Raw genomic sequence first — 8,213 nt, forward strand, 5'->3', positions numbered from 1 at the left:
CTCGGGACTCCGGGAGCCTCGGGGCTTCCTTCGGGTGCTAGGGGGTTTACCTAGGCTTTTAGGGGGGGTTAGGGAGCTTAGAGAGAGAGTTTAGAGAGAGAAAGAAGAGGGGTGAGGGGTGAGGAAATGAGGGAACCCGACACCTCTATTTATAGGGGTGGAATCTGATGGACTCGTCGAGTAGGGGGACCTACTCGCCGATTTGGTCCATGTGGTGGCCTTCTGGTGGTGCCACATGTCCAATTCTGGTGGTGCCACGTCACCCCCTATCGCGTATCAGCCCTCAAACTTAGAAAAATCATAACTTTCGCATACGAGCTCCGTTTTCGACATTCTTTATATCCACGCGTAGGTAAAATCAAGATCTACAACTTTCGTTTAGACTCCATCGGCTAATTCTCGACCGATCTCAAATTTAACAGTAGGAGGAGTTTAGACTGTTAAATGACAGCGAAGAGTTCATAACTCCTTCATACGGACTCCGTTTTTGTCTGTCTTTTTACCGTTGAGTTCCTATTAATGAGATCTTCAACTCTCATTTAGGTCACGTAAGCCAAAAACCGCTCGAACTAAAATTCGAGTTTCAGGCCGTGCACTGCTAAGCTGAATCTTAGAAAAATCATAACTTCTTCATACGAAGTCAGATTTGGGCGTTCTTTTTATCGATGTTCTTAGTTTAACATATTCTACGACTTTTGTTTAGATTGCTAAGGCTAAAAAGTCTTCTATCATAAATTCACTATTTACGTCTTCCGGTGCCGTGCCGGTTTTGCCGTAAAACTTCGGCGGGCCATAACTTCTTCGTTATAGCTCGGATTTCGGCATTCTTTATATGTACGGAAACCTTGAGACATATTCTACAACTTTATGTAGAGATATCGGGATTATCTCACACTTTAATTTTGACGCTCATTTTTATTCTTTATTAATTATACATTTATAATTAAATAATAAACACATAAACACACATAATTCACATAATACTCAAATATTTCATATGTATTACTTCAAAAAGAGTTACAATAGTTGACCTAGACTATTACATTGACAAAAATGCTTAGCCCTGAAAACCCGGGCGTTACAGAAAGGGGTTGATTTTGGAGCCTTAGAGAGCCCCATGCATCTTAAGAGTCTCATTTAGGGCCATTTGAGCTCATAGTACCATGAATGCACGTAAAGTTTGTAACTTTACATGCTAGATCGATCTTAGAAGCCTAGATCTATCTTTTGGTCAGGTGTTGTACATCAGAAATCGAGAAATGAGACTTGGTCATTCTCAACTCGATGAGTCGTTCTTGGACTCAACGAGTCCATGACTTGACTTCCCTTTTCTGTTGTGGTTCAAAGGAACCCAGTGAGTGTTAGAGGGGTCTTAGAGGGGTCCGGGGGAGTGACCCAACGCTTTAGACTTAGCCATAGACCTGTAAATCATAGAACTCGACGAGTTGTTCATACAACTCGATGAGTTAAGGGCAAACTTGTTCATAGGATGGGGATGAACTCGATAAGTTGTTCATACAATTCGGCGAGTCGGATGAAGGTTCATTCGAGGATGTTTTAGAAGTAGAACTCGTCGAGTTGTTGCTAAACTCGACGAGTAAGGGCGTGAAGAAGGACAAATGAAAGGATAGGGACTCAACGAGTTGGCGGCCCAACTCGACGAGTCAGGTCAACTGGAAGTTGACTTTGACTTTGAATTGGTCAGGGGTAAAATAGTCATTTTACCCTAAGAGTAGTTATCAGTGTCTGATTAAGTGTTGTATGGATTTATAGCCAGAGGATCACCGAAGCAGCAGTCAAACATCTGCCGATCAACTTTTCAGCAGTCAGCCTTACGAGGTGAGTTACCTTCTAGTAGAAGTGGGTCTAAGGCACCAATGCCGGCCCACCAGTAGGAGTCGTATGTTAGATGATTGTCTTTGTGATATTCATCTAGGTTTGCTACTACCTGATATGTTATGTGCTAGTATTATATGATGTTATATGCTAGTAGCAGTAGGGGAGATAGTCCCCAAGATTTACGGTCGATAGGGCCGAAGGGGGTAGTCATACCCAGTTATGTTAAATAGAATATGATTATGTGTTACATGTTATGTGGTAGTAGTAAAGGGGTGAAATAGTCCCCAGTATCCGATCGAGAGGACCGAAGGGGAGGCCAGCACTCGGGTATGCTAGGCAGTATCCAGTCAAAAGGAACGAAGGGGAGGCTAGCACCCAAGTATGCTAGGCAGTATCCGGTCGAGAGGACCGAAGGGGAGGCCAGCACCCAGGTATGTTAGGCAGTATCCGGTCGAGAGCACCGAAGGGGTAGGTCGGGCACCCAGATATGTTTTACAGTATATGTATGTTATGTGATTGTAAGGTATGCGGTACGATGGGGGAACTCACTAAGCTTCGTGCTTACAATTTTCAGTTTTGTTTCAGGTACCTGTTCAGCGAAGGGGAAAGAGCTGGCGTGGTAGCTGCACATCACACACACTTTGGATTTTCGCATTATGAGATTCTTGGGATTGTACTCTGACATTGTTATATTTATGGTTTGGTTTTCTGACATGAGATATTAGTTTTATGAAATGATTTGTCTTCACTATGTTTTCTTATGGAAGATTTACAAATCAATTAATTAAAAATGAAATTTTTGGCCTTGAAATTTGGGATGTTACAAGTTGGTATAAGAGCCCTGGTTTGAGGGATTCAGACACACCCTCGGGGATGTATGGACTCAAACCGAGGGATTAAAATATTTTTACAAAGAAAATGGTTTTCTAGAAGCTAAGTTAAAAAGTGTTAAGAAAGATCAAGGTGTGTGGTGTGCGCGACTGGCCGAGGTCAAGTAAGTTTTTCCTTAAAGTACCCATACAAGTTTATGTTATGATTATCAGTTCAGTAGAACAACATGCTAGATTAGGACTAAGGATCTAGGAAGGATGCCTTATGTGCCTGTTATATGTGCTTTTGAGCTGCATGATAGTGTTGATTAGACAGAGATAGGATAGTTTGTTGAGGTTATGCCAGATTATATGAGCTTATATCGCATGCTAGTACAAATTCTTGTTATGTGGATATAATTGCTCGAGCTTGTTTCCTTTTTTTCTGAATGTTGCTTGCTTTGTGCTTTGGGGGATTCAGAGTGATGGGAGTTAGCTATTAGGTGGGTACGTTGGGTCACATGCAACCAGGGTTGAATAATCTCATAGTGTTGGATTTGACCCTATTGCGTAGCTCTTGTTTGAGTCCTAACCGTTGTAGTGATGAGTCCCTTACTCGAAGGATTATCTGAGCCTCGTGGCATGTGATTGTAATTATATAGTGGCTAATTGGCACTGTAAAGAGGCCTTCAACAGCTGATGACTTGTTTGGGTGGAGTTAGGGGTATCCTAGGGCAAGCCTAGGATGAGAGTAGCAGAGATCAGTAGCAGTCAAATGAACCTGGTGGAGTCGAGACAGTTCTTGAGGAAAGTACGGATAGATGTGGAAGGTAGTATGGGTCCGTACTACTGAAAGCAGAGGATCCGTACTTGAGTTGAGGAAGGCTGAGACGAGAACATGAAACTTGTGATACATGTGATCCCTCTAGATGTATCAGTATCACTGATGATTGTCATTATGTATTGCAGAATGGTGGTACTACGACCGAGGCCAACAGTTGGCCGTTCAGGAGAGGGATCGGGTTTGGTTTCAGGTTTTGAACCAGTGGATGAGAGATTACGCGAGTTCATCACATCTGAGATCACTAGAGGCATCCTATATGCGACCCCGATCATCTTTAGGTCAATCATGGAAGGGATCATCGAGCTGATGGAAGATCGCCTCAGGGCGTTTAAGAGTGACATGGCGACTAGCCAGTCAGGATCACGCACACAGTCCTTTAAGGACTTCAGGGGAAGTGGTGCGCCAGATTTCCATGGGGCGAAGGACCCCATTGCTGATAGACGATGGATTGCATACATTGAGTTTGCACAGTTGACTAGCTTCTGCCCCGAGGGGTTGAAGGTGCGATATGCAACATGATGCTTGAGAGACTGGGCCAGGGATTGGTGGAAGTCGGTTGGTGACTCTCTGGGAGCCTCGACTATTGAGGCTATGACACAGCCGGATTTTGTGACCCAGTTTAGAGCTGAGTTTGCGCCTGCGGTGGAGCTCCAGCAGTTGGCCCAGGAGTTCCTGGATATGCGATAGACGACTGAGACAGTGGCGGAGATCACCTCCAATTTCCGGGAGAGGGAGTTACTGGTTCCCCAGTATGTGGGAGACGAGGATATGAGGAGGACCCACTACCATGACATGCTGTGAGTCGACATTCGGGAGCATGTCAGTTTTTCAGCTTGACCTACCCTGGATTCCGTGATTACCAAGGAAATGGAGAGGGAGATTGACTTGGAGCACGTTCGGAAGAGGAAGGCCGATGAGGGACAGGTGACTAGGGCTTCGGGGAAGAAGCTCAAGGGATCAGATGCTGGGCCAAAAGTCCAGTAGGGTCGAGGCCGCTGCAGGAAATGTGGCAAGTCACATGAGGGAGCGTGCAGGTTAGGATCGTTGGGAAGCTATAAGTGCGGAAAGTTGGGGAGGACAGCACCCAGGTATGTTAGGCAGTATTCGGTCGAGAGGACCGAAAGGGAGGCCAGCACCCAGGTATGCTAGGCAGTAGTTGGTCGAGAGAATTGAATGGGAGGCCAACACCCAGGTATGCTAGGCAGTATGTCGAGAGGACCGAAGGGGAGGCCAGAACCCAGGTATGCTAGGTAGTATCAGGTTGAGAGGACCGAAGGGGTAAGTTGGGTACCTAGATATGCCTGATAGTATATGTATGTTATGTGATTGTATGGTATGCGGTACAATGGGGGAACTCAGTAAGTTTCGTGCTTATAGTTTTCAGTTTTGTTTTAGGTACCTCTTTAGCGAAGGGAAAGAGCTGGTGCAGTAACTTCACATCATACACACACATGTTGGATTTTCGCATTATGAGATTCTTAGGATTGTACTTTGACATTGTTATATTTATGGTTTGGTTTTCAGACATGAGATATTAGTTTTATGAAATGATTTGTCTTCACTATGTTTTCTTATACAAGTTTTATAAATCAATTAATTAAAAATGAAATTTTTGGACTCGGAATTTGGGATGTTACACGGGTATACCCGAAAATTAATATTCATACCTTAAAACTGACCTATATTATTATCTGGTTAACCTATTACCTGAATGTTCATACCCGTTACCCGCTCTACCCGACCCATTCTACCCGAATTCAGAACGGGCCGGGTGAGTAGAACGGGTTTTAGTTTTTTTCGACAGGTCTAAGCACTCGTATATACTAGCCATATATAACACTGGACCCTATAGACATTTGAATATCTGATCCTACTTTAATACCTTCATCAAACAAGAACAAGAAACAAGGTCAAACCAAACATTCTCAGGCTATAAGATCTTAGTTATATATAACCGTGATGCATACACCAAGCAACTACAATAAAGATGTCAATTCCATAAAATAAAGGTCCTAGGCTATCAAACATCATATAATCCAGAAATTCTATCATGTAATTCCTGATGATCCCTAGCCTATCACTAGCATGCTGTTCTAACATTTTACAATATCAAATAACAGTATGGTATCTTGGGGTCTACTTACTGGCTCTGGCTGATCGTACACATCGCATCCTCCTTGAGTATTTTGAAAACCATTTAAAAATCATTTTGAAAATCTTTCCTTAGTTTGAGATTGGATTCACATGAGTGTTCATCCAATTCACTCAAACCAAGGCTCTAATACCAACTTGTAACATTCATAAAATTCTTGAAAATGTTAAAACTTTTTAATCAACCCAAAATCATCATTGTTTACAAATTGTTTTCAAAATAAGTTTCACATCAGAGAAATCCAAAAATCGTAAAACAAAAACATGAGGAGGTGCACGATCACACCTTTGCCATCCCGTGATCCTCTGAGGTACCTGAAACATAATCCAAAACTGTAAGCCCAAATCTTAGTGGGTTCCTCCAAAATACAACCATAACACATAATCATAGATATCATAACAACAACATGTATACATAACCTTCAGCATGTTTGGACCGCCGCACCGGGACTTTAGCCTGTCTGGACTGTTCTCCGGTCGTTCACAGGCCTTCAGTCTATCCGGGGCGCCCTGGGTTTGTTGGCCTTCAGCACAAAGCAGGACCACCTCAACCCAACCACACATACATGTCAGCATATATATATATATATATATATATATATATATATATATATATATATATATATATATATATATATAAACTCATAAACATATAATTAATCAACAGACAAACACAGATCTTACAGATCAATAAGCATATCATTATCCTATCTACTAGGATACAGATCTAACATATCACTATAATACTTAATCATGTAATAATTAGGATAATCAATCCAAAAGGGATGACCTTGGTGCCTCCGACCCAACAAGTATTGTAACGCCCCGATTCTCAGGTATTGTTTTAAATAAGATTTATTGGGTTAAGCCCTACTCGACGAGTTGGTTTCCCTACTCGTCGAGTAGCAGCGGGGTGAGATCGCGTGTTAAGTGACCTAGTTGACGAGTCCATATTGGGACTCGGCGAGTAGGACCTGGTAGATGAAACCCTAAATCTCGGGGTTTGTACCCCTACTTAAAGGGACCTTAGCCTCCCCTGGATCTCTTTACAGTTCTAAAAGAGTCCTTGAGAGCCCTTATTCGTGTGTGTGTGTGTGCCTTGTGTGTGTTTGAAGCTTGAAAAGAGGATCTTTAGAAGGAGAAGACTTGGAGGAGAAGGAGATTGGTGATGGGTCTTATACAAACAATCCTATGTGTGCATGCAACCCTAGTATTAGATCTATGTTTTCACTATTAGTTATACAACTTTATGAACACAAAAAGAAACCTGGCATGCTACTTTAATTTTCGAAATTCATATATAAAGCTAGAATACATACCTTTTGTTGTTATATAGCAATAACAACTAGTTCCTTGAATTTCCTTAGCTCTTGAAAGCAAGTACCACAAGTGTAGTACCTCTAATGGAGTCACAAACACCATATGCAACTTGGATGAAGAGGAGAAGAAAAAGAGGCACCAAAAACGGCTGGAAACCCTAATGGAAGTGTTGTCCACGTTTTTGGGGCTTAAGGGTCCCTTTTATACATGTAGGCTATTAGGGTTTACAACTAGGAAACCCTAATCTGACTGCTTAGGCCCTAAGCAGCCCATGGACTCCTTAAACATATCCCTTGGACGATTTCTAATGGGCTTCCCATAGAATTCGTTCAACCTATATATTATTAGGTGATCCATAGCCCAATTATAATTATCTTATAATTACAACTTCAGTCCCCTAAGTTTAATTAATCTCTTTTAACCACAAAATTAATTCTTAATTAATTCTTGACCAATATTAATTAAACAATATGATTTCTCCTTTAATATATTATTCTCATAATATATTAATAAATCATATTTAAACCTTTCTCTCCTTAAATCATCCTACATATTGCTATGGTGAAGGCAACCCAAAAGGACCATGCTCATAATCGGGTCAAGTACATACCAAAACAGTTATGGACTTAGACACTAATCCAACAATCTCCCACTTGGATAAGTCTAATAACTATTTTCCGTATGACTTCAGAACCTGATCAGCAATCGTAGCTTTCAAAAGCCGCTATCAACTCTGATCTTATCAGATAGCGTGTCCTCTAGATAAGTGATTATATATTCCTCCATTCTCAAGATATCGTATAGACAAAAGACATGAATTTCAATCATTCTCTCTATACTATTTCCCGACTTCCGATTCATGACGACTAATAACAGACTACAATTGAACACATCAACTTAGTCCCGGCTTGGCCAAGCGCTTAGGTGTCATCACTAAATCATCGAGAGGCCCACATATATCGCTTTTATCCCACTTTGGGTAAAAGGAATCGATAAACTTCGACTCAAATGCTCGCTTGCATTTACTGATCGAATCACACACAACAATAAGTTTTATAACACCAAGTTACCGGTGCGTTTACTTATTATCAATGTGTAACTGACCAACAAATAACAACTCACACGTCTCGGTTTCAAGAATATACAAGATTATCGTCTCACTAATCACTCGTGATAAAACCGTGAAGTGATCCAAGTGAGCGTGGGTTTAATCCAATACTTTAATCTTATCAAAGCACTCACGAACTCTG

This window comes from Lactuca saligna, chromosome 9, assembly GCF_052625555.1.
Source record: "Lactuca saligna cultivar CGN05327 chromosome 9, ASM5262555v1, whole genome shotgun sequence".
Lineage (NCBI taxonomy): Eukaryota > Viridiplantae > Streptophyta > Magnoliopsida > Asterales > Asteraceae > Lactuca > Lactuca saligna.